The sequence below is a fragment of the Cupressus sempervirens genome, chromosome 2 (assembly GCF_028749045.1).
Source record: "Cupressus sempervirens isolate cs-2001-9-10 chromosome 2, ASM2874904v1, whole genome shotgun sequence".
Lineage (NCBI taxonomy): Eukaryota > Viridiplantae > Streptophyta > Pinopsida > Cupressales > Cupressaceae > Cupressus > Cupressus sempervirens.
Genome location: NC_143119.1, coordinates 162,023,934 through 162,043,220, shown reverse-complemented (window position 1 = coordinate 162,043,220; position 19,287 = coordinate 162,023,934).

Sequence of the window (19,287 nt, the reverse complement as noted above, 5' to 3'; positions counted from 1 at the left end):
AACTTATCTACCAATGTGATGGCATTATCATACACAATTTTGGAGTCCAATATAAACTTACTACCATTGTAGAATACTCCTTCTAGCCATTCAGCAAATACCTAAACTTGAACCTTTACACTTCAAATCTAGATAAGAAAACTTTTTAGTGGCTAGAGAAGTAAGGCAAAATGATTGATGCAATTGTACAAGGTGTTCTAGGACTAGATTGTTGAATGCATTAATGTATTAAACCATTTTTATGGTATATTTTAGTTCTCTCTTATCCTTTTTGTCTTTACATAACCTAGAAAATATATTCTTGGTTAAAATTGTTAGGATTAAACCACAAACATAAATAACAATTGCATGCAAATATAAAAAATATCAAAAAATAATAGATCACACAAAAAAGAACACAAAACACCAAGATTTAACATGGTTCACCCAATCCCTGGGCTACATCCACCAAATAGAAAGTTTGATATTATTATGATCCAATGATGACAACTTTATTACAATCCATAATCCCTTACAGCTTAATACTGCCACAAGAACCAATTTTTGCATCGCAATAATGAAATAATCCCTAACCCTAATCCCTTTTATACAAGTATTTTTACCAAAAACTAATAGAAAATTCAAAGTGATGAGTGTTCCCTCCCTTATTAGAAGTGCCTAAATCTATCTTTTCCACATTGTAGTCCTTTCGAGTTGGAAATCCCTTCTGATTTTGTTCGATTAGTCACTTCAACTACCTAATTACCCATTTTTAAGTCAATGTGTACCCTAAAGGTGGTCTTTGACTTCTTGGACATAGGAAATTTGGTATTTATATTTGTTGACCATATATCCTAAGAGGGGAGAAAATGACACTATGTTGCACTTCTTGTTTATAGAAGCCATCATCCATTGAGGGGTAGTGTCTATTGAAAATTTAGCAGCATTGGGTTTGTTAGAATGTGTTGGGTCATAACAACTGAGCCATCCAGATCTAGGAGATCATATTTTAGTTAGTTTGAATCCAATAATAGTGGGTTGGTACTGTTACTCATTTTTATCACCATGCACAAAATGGATAGGTTGACTAGTCATATTTCTTAGGGTGGTGAGAATGAAATATTTTAACTCATTAAATGCCCATACAATTAGGGGATTCATAAAATGTTGACCATGATTTATCATTATATGCCTAGTTTTTAATCTTCTAAATCCTCATGTCCTATGGTTATGAAAAAAATTATTTATTATAATATTTATGCCCTGGGGGTCCCATTTTTGTCACAAAATCAGAAAATCATGATAGCCCTTGATCTTTAACAGATCAAGCGTTATTGATTTTTCACTTTGGGGAGTTACAAGGTATTTATCCAAAGCGATATAGCAAGCACTTTCTAGGTGGGTATGTGGGGTCAACTTTAGTTGATGAGCCGCAATATGAAAAAGGCAATGTTAGGATAGGTTGGTATATGGATGCATTCCTATTGGCTAGAGATTTTGAGGGGCACAAAGAAGATTCAACCATATTTTCCACCCTATATCTATGGAAGATCTATGATTATCACTTTATCACTAATAGAAATTGCAAGGTCTTTATCTATAGTGAAAAAGTAACATGTTAACGTGTGTCTTAGTGGGGTCAGATTAAAGGCTTAATCTATGCATTAATAAAGGGATCAAAGCAAGCCAAATGACATGGAAATGCCTAATTTCTCAAAAGGGTTGACTATGCAAAGCAATTCTCAACTTTTGATGACTGTAGATCTCATTTGATCCAATGGATGTCACTATGTCACTTTGTGAAGTTACATGTTCTTTATCTATAGCAACAAAGCAAGGAGGTGACACGTGTCCTAGTGGACCCAGTCAATGAGCCAACAGAGGTAAGAAAATCAATGGCCAACATGTGGCACCAATTTTTTTTAAAGAAATAAAGGGTCAAAGGAAAATGGTAAGGTCACCTTTGAAACAATTTTTATAAGGTCATCGATAGAGATGGGATGATTCATTCAATGTCTTTCAACTAAAAAGGAATGGTTTATGATGTTATGCTAGTCGTATGATTGTAAAACTAATGAAGAGGGCCTAAGATGCTACACTCAATTGTGTGGTCATATCATCATAAGATTGTGCTAGTCATAAGATTGGTTCTAATGAAAAGGGAAGTTGAGATGTCATGATAGGCCTTCAGGTTTCAATGTCACAATACACAATGTTTCGTAAGATCGTGAAGGTTAAATATCAAACCACCCACTGATGCTACACCACAGGAACTATAAATATGATCGTAGGATCATAGGGTAGTCAAAAGGAAGATGAGATGCTATGCTAGTGAAGGATGTAGGGTTTGTCATATTTCATAGAGCTATTTTCATGGGCTTGTGATGTTGTGATCCAAAGGAGATTTCTAACAATTGTAAGATCATGAAGTTGGGGTCCTCATGGTGAGATATTATGAAGGATTTTTCCTCTCCAGTATGTCATAAGTTCATAGTATTAGGAGATTGAGAGTCAAAGTTTAATGTTGACTTTCCAACTATTATGTTTATGACCTTACTAGATAGGCATTTGTGAAATTAACCAAAGGTGGTTGTGTCCATCCTATCATGTTGTAACATGTGGATATGTTTTGGTAGTTAGTTAAATTTTGACCCCAGGGTGGCACAATATCAATGCAGAAATGAAGTGGCATGGGTTGGTATCGATCAAGGAGATGAGTCAGTGATTCAAACAACCCAATTTTAATGAATATTAGATCTTCAATTGAGTATAGGTATGGGGGAGATCAGATCAGATCATTTCCATGGGATGACCACCAAGAGAATATGATTCATTCTAGAAATAGTTGCAGCTATTAATGGCTACATTGGAGGGGGTAGTTGAGGATTTGTTCTTTGGACACTATAGGAAGAAAAGAATGTAGTTAAGGTCCTCTTGTAACAAGAAACACCAAGCCTTACCCATGATGAGGATAGTATAGAACATAAATGTGAATGTAAGTTCTTGAAAATATTTGTACTCTTCCAATGGATTTTTGACATGTGCCCTTCCCATCTGAAGCTTGTTGCAATCCGAGTCTATTTAAGGATTCCCAAGATATAGAGAAAGAAGTTGGCATTTTAAAGTTTTATGTGTGATAGCATTGTGGAGATCTCTCAGGAGTCCTGCATGCCTTTCTCAATAAATCAATTTATTTTTATAGTCAATCTAGATGAATGTTGTTTAGTGACCTTTGAAATCTAAATGAAGGAATAGTCTTAGAACCCTTATTGTGTTTTCTTGTTACTTGAGTTTCTGATTTGATAGAATCTCTTTAGATTTACTCTTTCAATCCCCAAGTTCTGTCTCATTTTAAAGTGCAAGTGAGATTTGATTGTTCATGTAGCTTGCAAGTTGAGATACTCCACTATTTTTTCAATTTGTGGCATTGTGAATGTTAGCATTCCCTTCAACTCCTTGTCTAAAGTGCATCCTTCTTATGAAATATTTATATGTTAGTGACTTGTTGCAATATTATGTTCTTGTTAGCTATCCATAAGTGTTTCATTGAGTTAGGCCAGCAATATCTTCATCTTACCATATAGTGTATCACCCCATTCTACTTTTTCAATATTTATTTATAAGAAATCCTTCTATCTCTTTCTTGCTCAAGTTTATCTTCCTTTCTCAAAGAAGTAAATGAGTGAGACATCAAGAGGAATCAGCCTATAACATAGAGATTCACTCCTAACTTAGGTACTTCCCACTACCTACAAGTGTTTCCATGTTACTTAAAGTGACTAAACACTAGAAACTAGAGTTTGGTCTGCAACTTTTAGAGATAACAAGTACACTATTTTTCCCATCTCTCCTTCTCCTCCTAGTTATAAGTCCACTAGATATTTTCATTGCTCATTTCTTTCTTCCTCTTACTCTTTTCCTTGACCTAATCCCTCATATAGTGGAGCATGTAATAGTAGAACCCATAAGCCTCTTGTTGGTGATTAACTACTTGGTACTAGGCCTCGTTCTACCTATATCATAGGATAGAACATCATTAGAAATCAAGGCTAGGGGAGGTGATTTAGGAGTCCCTTTAGACACCATGTATTGGGATTCTATATTCTCATTTTATTATTCTTCCTAAGCTAATTCTTAGATCTCTTTATTGTTGGGTACAATCATTTAATTGTATATTGTCTTTGATGTTACATAAATTTCAAGTATATACTGAGAAATTAGTGTATGTCAAGCTCTCTTGGGAGTCAAAGAAAGTTGCAGTGTATGATGAGAATCTTAGTGTTTAACAAGTTTAGAATGAGTCTTGACCAAGCTCACTCAGATACCAAAGGCATTTTGCAAGAAGACAGTGTCTACCGAGTTCACTTGGTAGCCAAAGAAAAGTTGGCATTGAACCAGTGTTAACTGAGCTCACTTGGTTACCAAAGAAAGTCTAAAGGGAAATCATTTTTGAGTTAGTGTTGACCAAGTTGGTTTGACTAACGAAGGATTTTCCTATACCAATTTTTTTGGTTAGTTCTAGCCAACTCATGTGATAAATTTTATTTATTTGAAATTGTATTAAAGCTGAATTAACAAGGTAAAACATATAAGTATAAGGTCAAGTTAAGGATTGAATTGTGAAAGAGAAGAAGCATGGGATTAGAAAGATAAATCAAGGAAGTGAATTGATCGAGCAACAAAGAACATTCTAATTAAGGAGGATCAAGTATTCAAGCCAGAATAGACATCTAAAATCAAAAAATACAATTTGCATTAGTAATCAGGTCATATAATTGTTACTCTCTAATAATTGTAGTAGTGAATCAAATCTAATAATAGAGTTAGCTTAGTAGCTATTTTCCAAATCATCTAACAAGGTGACATTTCTAGATTTCAGTTTCTAGAGACCTCTGACAAGGCCACTCATAATAGGGTAAACTAAATCCTCTAATAGGGTCACACTGAATAGTATGTTTTGTAACCTTTAATAGGGTTGGCTCCTAATAGGGTTCACTTTAAAAGATTGAAAGATAGTAACTAGTTGCAATTGGTGGTTTTTCCCAAATTGTGTTTCCATGTTAAATCCTGGTTTATTTGCTTTATGATTCTACAACTAAGTTAAATAAAGTTAATCACACTTAATATCATAAGATTTGAATGTTCAATTTTAACAAAGTAATAGTGCATATATTCACTATTAATTGAGTTTTTACCAAGTGACAGTGATTGTTAGTGTAAGCTAAGTTACTATGTTAACCGAGTGTTCCTTTGCTAATCAAGCTACATCAACATATTCAACAGAGTTTTATTTTGTTTTGTACTAACATTTTAATGGAACTAGGATTTTTTTTGTGATAACTAATTCATCCCTCCCCTCTCAATTAATCCTCTTACATTTCCAAAAATTGGTATTAGAGCTTTTGGTGTTTGTAGAGAAGGTTTCAAGGATGTAAGCTAGAGATCAAGATATCTTATAGAAGGGAGATCCCTAAGCTGAACAGAGATAATTTCTAGGCATGACAAGAAAACATAAAGTTGCATTTGGAAATAATTGGAGACTCAAGCCTAAAGTATCTAAACACCAAGTATTTTGCACCTACTAGAACTATGATTATTGAAGACATTACAAAAAAGAAGAATTGTAACATTATGATGATTTCCACACTCAAGTATGCTTAATTTAATGAGGTAAAAGATTGTGCTACTGCTTATGAGATGTGGATCAAACTAAAAGCTATCTATGGAGGTGATGATAATGTAAGGAGAGCTAAGGAAGAAAGTATCAGAGGTCAAATTAAACAAATGAAGATGAGAACATTGTATAGTATAGTGAAAGAAGCAAAGCCAGTGTGTGTGCAATCAGAGCCTCAGGTGGGAAAATTGATGATGTAATAGTTATGCAATCAAAGTGTCTGATATTCAAGAAATGAGATGTGATCCTAAGAATGATATAACCTTGGATGCACTCGTGGGAAGGTTGACTACATTTGATTTAGATAGTTTTGATAATTATGTTCCTAACTCTAGTAAACTTGAGTTTGCATTCCAAGCCAAGCTATTACTCAAGAAGAAAGATAAAAATTCTAAAAGAAAGAAGTTTTATAGTGAAGATGGAAATTGTTTTAATGATGATCTTGAAGTCATTAAAGTATTTCTTGGAAGAAAATTTCCCAAAGGCAAAGGAAAGTATAAAGGAAAAATTCCTTTGATCTTTTTTTCTTGTGAAGAAGTTGGTCACATAGCTACAAGGTGTTCAAACATAGAAGGAAAACAAGAAAAGAAGCATGAAAATTACAAAGGAAAGAAGGATTTCAAAATCTACAAGGGAAAAGGTAAGAAATCTTTCTACATTGCTAAAGATTTTGATAGTAGTGAAGAAGATCAAATGGTTTATATTGTTGTTAAAGATGAATCAGATGATAAGAATGATAAGATGGCCCTTATCTCACATGTTAGTAAGAATCATACTTGATAAAGGTTGTTCTTTCGACATGAACGATGATAAATCTAAATTTGAGCACTTGGAACACTATGATGGTGCAAGTGTCAGATTTGGAAATGATGATCCATGTTATATGAAGGGAAAAGGTTGTATTGCACTAACCAATGATCTTAGATGTGACAATGCTTATTGAGTTGAAGGACTCAATCATAATCTTCTTAATATAGCACAATTGAATAACAATGGATTCAAGGTAGAATTCATGAATAAAAAAGCCAAGCTATCAGATGGAGATGGAAATCTAGTTGTGACTGGTAATTAAACAAGAGGTAATCTATTCTACCTAGATCTAAATATAAATTCATGTTTCATAGCTCAAGTAGAAGAAAGTTGGTTATGGAAAAAAAGGTTGCATCAAGTGAATTTTGATAAACTAGTCAACATAAGTAAGAACAAAATGGTTAGAGGCATTCCAAGCCTGAAGAAACTTGATATGGGCATGTGTGGGAATTTTCAAATTGGTAAGATGGGAAAGAAAAATTTTCAAAGAAAGAACTATCATTATAAAGAAGTCTTAGAACTAGTTCATACAGACCTTTATGGACCTATTGGCATACAAAGCTACACTAGAAATAAGTACTTTATTTTGTTTGTTGATGATTATTCTAGGATGATGACAATTATGTACTTAAAGGATAAATCATAAGCTTTTCAAAAGTTTAAATGGTATCTGGGTAGAGTTGAAAAAGAAATAGGAAATAAACATAAATGTTTAAGATTATATAGAGGAGGTGAATTCAATGAATTCTACAATAAAAGATGAAGTAAAAGACAAGTATCTACACCTAGTATACGTTAGTGTAATGGCATTGCTAAGAGAAGGAATAGGTCAATAATGGATTGTGCAAGGACATTGATGATAGAGAAAAATATTTCTATCAAATGCTAGAAAGAAGCAATCTACAATATAGTTCATACCTTGAACTAAGTTCAGTTGAAGAAGGACTCAAATCAAACATCTTTTGAATTATGGTATGGCTATAAGTATTTGGAAGCAAATGTTACATTCTAAAGGATTCAAGAAAAGGAAAATTTTATGTGAAAAGTGATGAAGGCATATTCTTGGGATATTCTAATAAGAGTAAAGCATACAAATTTTTGAATCTATCTACTCACAAAGTTATAGAAACTTCACATGTAAATATTGATGAGTTTGCAGAAGAGTCTGAAGAACAAAGCAAGAAAGAACTTGAAGACTACAAAAACTCTATTTACTATGAGCCTGATTTGTACCTAAAGTTCAAGCAAATGGCAGTTAGTAGTCTCCAACACGTGAGTCCCCAAAATCCCTAGTTCAAGCTAAGTTGCAACAAGTGCAACGCAAGTCATAGTCTGAATGAACCAAGTCATAGACAAAAGGACTTGAGTTTTAGCTAGTGCAAATTGAGTCATCTAATGGACCTGAGTCATAGATAGTGGGACCCAAGCATGATTTAGAAGTTCATGGTGAACCTAGTGAATTAAGATAGGAGCCTAGACTTGCTAGACATGTTAGAAGGCATCATGAACTCAAAAAAATCATTGGAGATTAGTCATTTGGTACAATGACAAGGAACAAATTAAAAGTTACATGTTTTCTTACTGAATTTGAACCTAGATCTATCAAAGATGAATTAGATAATGAAAGTTGTATAGAAGAAATGAATGAAGAGATTGATAAGATAGAAAGGAATAAAACTTGGACTCTTCTTCCTAGACCCAAGGACAAGAATGTAATTAGAACAAAATGGGTATAAGCTGAATGAGAATGGAGAAGTTTCAAGACATAAGGAAAAATTAGTTTGCAAGGGTTATGATCAAGAGGAAGGTATTCACTATGGAGAAAATTTTGCTCATGTTGCTAGAATTGAAGGTGTTACAACACTCCTTCCATATGTAGCACACAAATAATTCAAAGTCTATCAGATGGATGTGAAATCAACATTCTTGAATGGAATCTTAGAAGAGGAAGTCTACATAGAACAACTAGAAGGTTTCATTGATCCTAGTAAATAGGACATGGTTTGTAGACTACACAAGGCTCTATATGGTTCCAAAACAAGCACCCAGAGAATGGTATAAAAGGTTACATAATTATCTCATAAAGATTGGTTTTCAAATAACTAATTATAACAACAACCTATACATCAAAGAAGAACCCGATAAGAAGATTGTGTTGGCAAAAATCTTTGTGGATGATACATTATTTACTAGAAATGTTGATTTGTGTAAATCTTTTTCAGTGGAAATGAGCAAAGAATTTGAAATGTCAATGTTTGGAGAAATAAAATTCTTTGTTGGCTTACAAATTCAATAGATGAAAGATGGTATCTATTTTAATCAATCAAAATACATCAAGGAAATACTAAAGAAATTTGGAATGGAGGATTCTAGACTAGTTGGAACACCTATGTCTACTAGACATAAGCTTTCCAAAGATGATGATTCCAAAGAGTTAGATTAGACTACATATAGATCAATGATTGGAAAGCTTTAGTATGTGGTAAACACAAGACTTCATATAGCATTAGTAGTTGGTATGGTGGCTAGATTCTTTGCTAATCCTAAAGAAAATTATATCATGATAATAAAAATAATCATGAGATATTTGAAAGGTACCGAAGAGTATGGTTTGTGGTATAAGAAAGGAGGAAACTTTTATTCGAAGGCATTTATTGATGTAGATTGGGCAGGAAGTTTTGATGATAGGAAGAGCACTATTGGAGGAGCACTTTTACTTGGAAAGAGGCTAGTATCTTGGACAAGCAAGAAGTAGAATTGTATCTCTTGGTCTATAGTAGAAGTGGAATATGTTGCTACAGTAGTCAATTGTTCCAACATTGTGTGGTTCAATCAACTATTATTAGGTATGCAAGAGGAGATCAAGGACCCAATTGTTATCTTTTGTGATAACACAAGTACAATCAACATACCCAAGAATCCAATGATGCACACTAAGACCAAGAACTTTTCAATAAAATATCATTTCTTAAGAGAATTGGTACAAGAAAAAGAGGTGAGGTTGGAATATTGCAAACATATTCACCAAGGCATTGCCTAAGGATGCATTTTTGTGTCTAAGAGGTAAGATAGGGGTTATTCCCCTCTCCAAAGATCACTAACCAGATTTTAGTGATGCATCAACTAAGTATGTTGAAGATCAGACAAGTTGATGCAATATTGTCAAAGCATATTGCATTTAAATCTATACATCAAGGTACATGGAAAATACATTGATTGTTGTGTTTGGCATAAGATGTCAAAGAGGGAGAGTTTTTAGTCATACTATCAAAGAAATTTTATGTTTAATATGGAGAGTTTGTTGTTATATATCAATGATGTCAAAGAGGGAGAATGAATTTGGTTGATATCAAAGAGCAAGACTTTGATATTGTAGTCATTGCAATCAGACATTGATGATAGAGGGAGTTCACACTAATAGAGGGATTTCTCATGGATAAGAATTAGAATGAAACTAAGGATATTATCATTACTTAATTTTTCTCTAAAATTTCTATATAGCATGACATGTTGTTCTTCCATCAAAACCAAAGAGGGAGATTGTTGGATAAAATCATTTAATTGTATGTTGTCTTTGATGTTACACAAATCTCAGGTATACACTAATAACTTAGTGAATGTTGAGCTCACTTGAGAGTCAAAAGAAGTTGTAGTCTATGGTGAGCTTCTCAATGTTTACCAAGGTCAGAACGAGTGTTGACTAAGCTCACTTGGATACCAAAGGGATTTTTGTAAGAAGATAGTATCTATCAAGTTCACTCGATAGCCAAAGAAAAGTTGGCATGGAACCAGTATTAATTGAGCTCACATGGTTACCAAAGGAAGTTTGAAGGGAAATCATTTTTGAGTTAGCGTTGACCAAGCTGGGTTGGCTAATAAAGAATTTTCATGTATCAATTTTGTTCATTATTTCTAGCCAACTCACGAGATGAATTTCATTTATTTGAAATTGTATTCAAGATGAATTGACACAGTAAAATGTATAAGTATAAGGTCAAGTTGAGGATTGAATTATGAAAAAGAAGAAGAAGCATGGGATTAGAAAGATAAATCAAGGAAGCGAATTGACTGAGCTACAAAGAACATTCTGATCAAGGAGGATCAAGTATTCAAGCTAGAATAGAGATATGAAATTAGCGAGTATAGTTTTCATCAGCAATCAAGTCCTATCATTGTTACTCTCTAATAATTTTAGTAGTGAATAAAATCTCCTAACAAAATTATGTTAATAGTTATTTGCCAAATTCTCTAACAAGGTGGCATTTCTAGATTGAAGTGTCTAAAGACCTCTAACAAGGCCACTCCTAACAAGGTGAACTAAATCCTCTAAAAGAATCACACCTAATAGTTTTTTTTGTAAACTTCAATAGTGTTGGTTCCTAACAAGGTTAGATCTTAACAAGGCTCACTTCAAAAGAGTGAAAAACAAAACCTAGTTGTAATTGGTGGTTTTTCCCAAATTGGTTTTCCATGTTAAATCCCATTGTTTCTTATGTTCATGTTATTTTCTTTATGATCTTACAATTAAGTTAATTAAGGCTAATCCCACTTAATATCATAAAATTTGCATGTTCAATGTTAAAAAAGTAACAATTCATATATTCAATATTAATTGAGTGCTAACTAAGTTACTATATTAACTAAGTGTTCCTATGCTAACCGAGTTATAACAACATATTCAACAAAGTTTTTTTTTTTTTTTTTTGTATTGACATCTTAAGGGATCTAGTATTTTTTTTTTTGGTAACTGACTCACCCCTCCCCTCTTAGTTACTCATCTTACATTTCCAACATTTATTACACTAATGGTCCTCGATTATATATATTTTTCTTCATTTCTATATATTTCCCTACAAGAAGAAATTGATTCTTTATCTCTTCAAATTTTGGATCAAGTATATGTTGGATACAGTTGATTAATTTTGTGTTGATGCAGAGCCACACCTTGGAAAACTCAGGAGGAATCAGTCACTCAAATGAGTTGCTTCAAGGGGCATCTAAAACCTCCAGGATCACACACTAAAATTAGATTCAAAACAAAACTTTGAAAATAAATCCCCCAAAATTTCTTCTTGCTGCCTCCGGATAGACCTGCACTCAGACATGAATAACTCTTGAACCAGATCAAAACTCTTCAATCGCTCTGGTGAAGATGGGCATAATTAGGCCTATAATAACATATCCAAAGCTCATGAAAATCCAACAGTGCATTTGGGAGATGTTACCCATGCACTGAGACTAATTTTCTGCAAACATACCGAATTCAACCCAAAAATAAAACTTTTTAATCTTCTGCAAACTATCAACTTGTTTCCAGTGAGAAGATAAGAAAGATCCATTCAAAACTCAGACCATCGAAAACTTGCACAAAGACAAAATAAAAAAACATTCCATATCTCTCCAAATTCGATTCGTCCGCTACATAGCCGACTGGCTCTCCTTTTAAAACCGACTTTCTTTTTCTTATTAAAGGATGTGAAACGTTTTCTTTCTATCTAGAAAAGAAAAACGTCTTCTATCCAAAAAAAGGATAAGAATCTGAAACCTTCTTTTCCTACCAATATTAGACAGTCTAAATCAGGAATATTCCAAAAACTACCTACTACCTATTATTGGATTCTAAAAATCATTAAACACTCCACCTACGAACTAAAAAAAACTATTCTAATTTAAGATCCACACACCTGGTCCTAGGTGGCTATATCTGGAGAGCTTATCGAACTGCTACTCTAGGTATGCCACCACATGTAGGACGTTATTACAAACTTCAAAAACTAAAAGCATTTAAAACATAACATTAAATTTCCTATTACATTTTCAACAATGTTGCCTACTATAGTGTTTCTCTTCTCTGCCACTGCAGCATGTGTTGTCTTTGATGTTACACAAATGTCATATTAGTTGACAGTCAATGCATGCCAAAATCACTTGGTCAGTGAAGATAGCTTTCCTTATCTACCAAGCATTCCTAAGTTTTCTCTATATAGAAGGCAGTATCTATCGAGCTCACTCGAGCATCAAAGGAATTTATGCAAAAAATAACGTTAACCAAACTCACTCGATTAACAAAGAAAAATTGAACAGAGCTAGTATTAACTAAGTTCACTTGGTTACCAAAGGAATTTTGTAAGTTCACAGTGTTAACTAAGCTCCTGTTGGTTAACATAGGAAATCACTTCAGAATTAGTTTCTAGCAAGCTGGGTCAACTACCAAAGGATTTTCTTATTTTGGCATGTAAAGCTTAATTATTTTACCAATTGATTCTAGAATATTGGTAATTTTAATTTTTATTTGAGCCAACTTGAAAATCTAGGAGGTATAAGTAAAAGTTCAATTTGTGATTTCAAAGTATGCAAGTTGATTGAGTTGAAAGAGGCAAGAAGAGAGGAAGGGAACTTGAAGGATAAGCAGGTATCCTTATGGAGTAGAAAAGTGTTATTTGATTAGGAAGGATTAAGTATAAGCTAGAATAGAGATCTATAATCAAAAATTTAGTTGCATCTCAATCAAGTCATTTCATTATTACTCTCTAACCATTGTAGCAGTAATCTAAGATCTCTTAACAGAGTTGGTTTAACAGCCATTTGTAAATCCTCTAACAAGGTGGAAATTCTATCAAATTATTTCAAGACCTATTACAAGGCCACTCCTAATAGGGTGATCAAATCCTTTAATAGGGTCACACCTAAAGCGTGTTTTGTAACCTTTAACAGGGTTGGCTCCTAATAGGGCCCACTTTAGAAGAGTGAAAAATAATAACTAGTTACAATTGGTGGTTTTTCCCAAATTGGGTTTCCAAGTTAAATCCTAGGGTCATATGTGTTCATGTTATTTCTTTTATGCTTACAAATAAATTAATGACAATATCTTAAGATTTGCTAAGTTAAACACATTCTGTATATTTATCGAATATCAGTAGTAATCAATTTTATTAGTTTGAATTTTATATTTGACATCTAAGGGATCTAGGATTTATTTTAGTAGTAACTGATTCACCCCTCCCCTCTCAGTTACTCCTCTTATATTTTCAACAATTGGTATCAGAGCTTTTGGTGCTTATAGAGAAGGTTTCAAGGACCTAAGCTAAAGATCAAGATGTCTTACAAAAGAGAGATTCCAAAGCTGAACAGAGACAACTTTGCAGCATGGCAAGGACATATGAGGCTTCATCTAGCTACCATCAGTGATTTAGGCTGCAAATATCTTGATGAAGAATATAAAACTCCCAGTAGAACATTATCAATTGAAGATATTGATCAGAAAAAGAACCATAACATCATGATGATTGATATTGCATCTACTCTCAGTTATGCTAAATTTGATGAGGTCAAAGACTGTAAAACTACTTTTGATATGTGGAACAAACTGAAAGAAATCTATGGAGGAGATGACAATGTAAGAAGAGCCAAAGAAGAAAGCCTTAGAGGACAATTTGATTAAATGAGAATGAGAGAAGATGAGAATGTTGCAAAATATGTGGAAAGAATTAAGGCCAGTGTTAGTGCAATCAGAGCATCTAGAGGAGAAATCAAAGAGGAAACTATTGTAAGAAAAATACATAGAACTCTACTTCCCATCTATGTAATCAGAGTGTCCGCTATTCAAGAAAAGAGATGTGATCCAAATAACAAGATAGGCTTGGATGCCTTAGTAGGAAGATTGACAACTTTTGAACTAGACAACTTTGACAACTATGTTCCTGCTTCTAAGAATATTGAGTTTGAATTTGAAGCTAATCTCTCACTCAAAGAAAATGGAAAGAGAATAAAAGAAAATCAATCAAGAAGTGAGGAAGAAACTAAAGAAAGTTCTGATAGTGATCTTGAAATTGTTGAAGCCCTAATTGCAAAGAAATATTCCAAGAATAGAGGGAAGTAGAAAGGTAAAATTCCTCTAATCTATTTTTCTTGTGAAGAAATTGGTCATATTGTTGCTAGGTATCCAAATAAAGAAAGTAAGGAAGAGAAGAAAAGCGACAACCACAAAGGCAAGAAGGAATTCAAAGGTCACAAATTCTACAAAGACAAAGGTAAGAAAACTTATTTTATGGCTAAATATTTTGATAACAATGAAGATGAAATAGTCTATATTGCTGTAAAATATGAATTTGATGATGAAGAAGATAAGATGGCACTTGTCTCTCATGTTAGTAAAATTGATACTTGGATCATAGATAGTGGATGTTCTCACCATATGACTAGAGATAAAACTAAGTTTGAACATTTTGAACACTATGATTAAGGTAGTGTAAGATGTGGAAATGATGAATCTTGTTGTGTGAAAGGAAAAGGTGGTATCTCATTAACCAATGAACTTGTATGTGACAATGTCTATTGGGTTGATGGACTAAAACATAATTTACTGAGTGTGGCATAGTTGAAAAAAATTTGATTCAAGGTAGAGTTCATGAATGGCAAGGCAAGACTACTGGATAACAATGAAAATCTAATTGGATCAAGCAAGTAAACAAAAGGTAACCTATTTTATCTTGATCTTGGTGATTGCTCATGTTTTATTGCTCAAGTAGAAGAAAGTTGGTTATGGCACAGAAGACTATGTCATATAAACTTTGATACTATGGTCAAGATAAGAAAACTTAAAAGAGTAAGAGGTATCCCTAGTTCAAAGAAAGCTGATGTTAGATTATGCAAAAATTTCCAAATTGGTAAAATGGGAAAGACTAGTTTTAAGAGAAAAAATTATCAGTCAAAAGATGTCTTGGAAATAAAAGGTAACCTATTTTATCTTGATCTTGGTGATTGCTCATGTTTTATTGCTCAAGTAGAAGAAAGTTGGTTATGGCACAGAAGACTATGTCATGTAAACTTTGATAATATGGTCGAGATAAGAAAACTTAGAAGAGTAAGAGGTATCCCTAGTTCAAAGAAACCTGATGTTAGATTATGCAAAAATTGCCAAATTGGTAAAATGGGAAAGACTAGTCTTAAGAGAAAAAACTATCAGTTAGAAGATGTCTTGAAACTTGTGTATACTAATTTATGTGGATCCATTAGAATAGAAAGTTATAGTGGAGAAAAAAAATTCATTCTTTTTGTTGATGACTATTCTAAAATGATGACTATTATGTATTTGAAAGAAAAGTATAAGCTTTTGAGAAATTCAAATGGTATTTAGCAAGAGTAGAAAAAGATTAAAATGCTTACGATTAGATAGAGGTGGTGAATTCATCTCAAATGAATTCAAAAATTTCTACATTAAAAGAGGAATCAAAAGACAAGTATCAACCCCTAGTACTCCTGAGAAGAATAGAATAGATAGAAGAAGAAATAGATCCATCATGGATTGTGTAAGAGCACTAATGATTGAAAAGAATGTTGCTATCAAATATTGGAAAGAAGCTATCAACACTACAGTTCATACTTTGAACCGAGTTTAGTTGAAGAAGGACTCAAACAAAACTCCCTATGAACTATGGTATGGCTACAAACCCAATATAAGTTACTTGAAAGTATGTGGCAACAAATGTTATATCTTGAAAGAATCTAGAAAAGGAAGATTTGATGTAAAAGGTGATGAAGGTATATTTCTAGGATATTCCTACAAAATTCAAGGATACAAATGTCTAAATTTGTCCACTCACAAAATCATAGAAAGTACACATGTGAGAATTGATGAGTTTGCAAAAAAGAGTGCAGAAGAAAGAAAAAAGGAGCCTGAAGATTATAGAAGATTTGTTTTCTATAGTTGGTAAATAGATTTGTTCTTTCAGATTATTACTCTTAAATGCCCAACTCAGAATAGTATTTGATCACAAATAGTTGGAAAGCCCCTTGTAGATGATTTGGATTTTCTCTGAATTGGTAGCTACAACTCCCTAAAATGGATTTACAATGAATTCTATTTTCTTCCTAAATTTCTTTGGGAGTATGTTCTTAACCTGAGAACTTAAGAGGTATAACCAAGCTAGACCTAAATAGAATCTAACTTAGGCAAATAGAATTTTCTCAACACCAAAATGCTTTTATGAACTCACACATCTTATGAATTCATAAAACTTATCTAAACAATAATGTATACTAAACTAAGTGAATTTGAATCTGAATTGTGATTAATAAATTGAAAACATTGAAGGGATTTCTCTTTGAATGAACAATAACAACACCTATTACATTCATTTGTTTCCCCAAAATAGGAGAAGTAAAACTCTATTTTTCCCTCATTTTAATTCAAACAAAAGAGAAAAAATAAACTAAATACAACATCAACTAGAAAAGAAAATGATTCGCATAAAATACCATTAAATTATCCTTGCAACAAAGAGTACTTCACACCAAAAATTTGTCGACCTTTCATTAATCTTTTAATTTTATACATATAGAGTTTCGAGATGACCGTTACAATAGAAGTTTAATTGGTTCATCTTCTAAAAATGACAAATGGCAAGATGCTAGTTTGTCATATTACAAAATTTCAAAAGAAAATGACAAGAGGTCATAGAATGAATCATTTAGACTTCTTCCCCTTTTTTGTTTTCACTCCATATGCCTTAGTAGCAACCATTACTGGAATTGGCTCCTCATGGTTGGGCACATGTATATTAGTGAATCTCAAGATCCATTTTGAATATTCCCTTGCCAGCTCCTTTATAGCATTCAACTAATTTGGCAACTACTCCGTGGCCACATGTATACAACCACTGAGCATCTAGAGTTCTACAATTCTATTTTGACTACTGGAAGCCACTCTAGACAAAGTATCCAAAAATGAAGAAAAGTTATTTTTCATTACATCTACACCAATGAGAGCCTTTCCTTGACCACTGGTTTATGAATCAGTCTGTAGCCCTCTCATAAGTTCAAATCCTCTATCTTGGGTCTTCTTTTACTTTATTTTCCATTTCTTTGAGTCCCTTCTCAACTACCTGGATCATTTCAAGCTTGAACTACATACTTTGGAGCCATTTGAACAAAGGTTCATTTCCTTTCTTTAGAATCTTTGCTTTAATTGCTTCTTTCAATTTTATTTAGATGATCATCTTTAAAAGGGAGATGCAGTCATCACATTTGACTCTTTCTCCGACCAGAGTATTACTATTAGACAAGATGTTGTCCTTTTCTATTTCTAGTTTGAAGAGCATTTCCAATTTGATCTATGAGGAAAACTCCTTTTGATTTGAGTCTCTCAATCCATTCTTTACCAATCTAACCATAATTCCTATCTTCTTGGAGCTAGGAAATGAGGACTTGTACTTTAGCTATGGTAGGAGTCTCGGTCACAAACATACCAGAGATAGTTGCTAGTGGAGTGACTAGTTGCTTGATAAATTTGTTCAATTCTTCTATCGTATCTTTCATCATGATCTTTGATAACTTAAGACTTTCTGATTGTCCTTCTATTACTTCATTACTTGATCTCCACAAGCCAACTTTTGTATCATGTCTATCCTCTCCAAGATCAATTGAATGCAGAGTAAAATCATTAGGTGTCATATCCTTGATTCTCCCTCCTTTGTTTGGCTTGGCTATTTCCATCATCAAGTGCCCCATTTCTAGATCTTGCCCAAGTATTGACAAAGTCTTTTGCTTCTTAACCTTTGTCAATGCGGTCTTGAAATGAACTATGAGAGATACATTGTCTTTTGTAGAAGCACTTTCATCCTTTCTCTTTCTCTTCCTTTCTAAAGTATCTTCCAACTAGGAATCTATTCCTATCACTTTGGAAGCCATTTTGAGTGATTCAATAATAAACATCTTTTTCTTCACTAGAGTCATTGTTACAACAGTTGAAGAGAAAGGATTTTTGGAATCCTTTGAGATGAACCTAGAAGAAGTCTGGCCATTCTCCATTTCTAAAGTCTTCTTCATCTCCTCATCTGACTTAGTAAACTTGTTGCTGCTACTCTTTGCATCCCCTAGCTCTAATATTTGTATAGGGGAACCACTTGGCATCAAAAGTGAAGCACTTATTGATGGAATGGGGCTATGGTTTGCAAATGGAACTCGAGTAGTATGAGGGGAAGGATCATGGGTAGTGTGAGGAGATGGAACTAGAGTGGTATGAGGGGATTGGACTAGAGTGAAGACACTATCCTTTGGTTCCTCTATTTTCTTCTCTTCAATACCAGCTTGGGTTCCTATAACTGGGAGAGAACCATAATGATAGGTCTTGGCTATAGGAACATTCTTGTCTGGAGGTTGATCACCTTTTCCTGAAGGCTGAGCTGGCCCTTAAGTGGAAGCTATGGTTATGCCTAGTGTACGAATTTGGGATGAAGTAGATGTTGTAGTTGTTGGAGAAGCTTGAGTAGTTGCATCCTCACTCTGACTCTTTCTAGTTTTCCACTCAAACCATTTCCCTATTCTCTTGATGATCCTAGCCATCATGATATCAATATTCTCTTCCAAATCAACATATGGCTTGGAACTGATAGGAATCCCCCTCAACTAAGTCAAATAGGTATTGCTATACATATTTTGACCTCATCTTCCAACCCTTCAACATTAAGATCAATACGATATGTCTTCACTTGTTCCACTATGAGCCTAGAAAAAGTATGATCTTGGCTCTCCAGCTTATTCTTGCAATCTACCCAATAATCTTCTATAGTGGTGACATGCTAGATCACACTCCCAATTTGTAGCACCTCTCTTGCATATCCATTTGGATCAAACATGGGTCTCACAACCTCATATTCTTCCAACTTGTACTTAGTATCGAATGCCTTGAGCATATTTTTAGCATCCAACTGAGACTCACAATTGTAAACTCCAACCTTCATGGGGAATTCATACCCCTTCTTCTTTAAATTGGTACTTAGCACATTAACTTGGATAGCTTGCCTCATGATCTCTATCAATAAAAT